The sequence below is a fragment of the Juglans regia genome, unplaced genomic scaffold (assembly GCF_001411555.2).
Source record: "Juglans regia cultivar Chandler unplaced genomic scaffold, Walnut 2.0 Scaffold_5212, whole genome shotgun sequence".
NCBI classification, from domain to species: Eukaryota; Viridiplantae; Streptophyta; class Magnoliopsida; order Fagales; family Juglandaceae; genus Juglans; species Juglans regia.
Window position 1 is genome coordinate 1 of NW_023360068.1, and position 222 is coordinate 222.

General features: G+C 48.2%; 1 pseudogene; it reads right to left on the minus strand.

Moving 5' to 3' along the window:
• Positions 1 to 91, minus strand: LOC118345847 (annotated as a pseudogene; the record flags this gene model as incomplete).
• Between the last annotated feature and the right edge of the window lie 131 nt (positions 92 to 222).

Sequence of the window (222 nt, forward strand, 5' to 3'; positions counted from 1 at the left end):
GTCACCCATCCTAGTACTACTCTCGCCCAAGCACGCTTAACTGCGGAGTTCTGATGGGATCCGGTGCATTAGTGCTGGTATGATCGCTCCCATCAAACTAAATACTTAAAATTCAAATAATCCTTGAGCGACATACTAGCGTCCTTCCGATCCCAATCCAATCGGAGATCTGATCCAAACCCATGGCTACGCGATGGGCAGGGCGAGATTTTCCGAAAAATC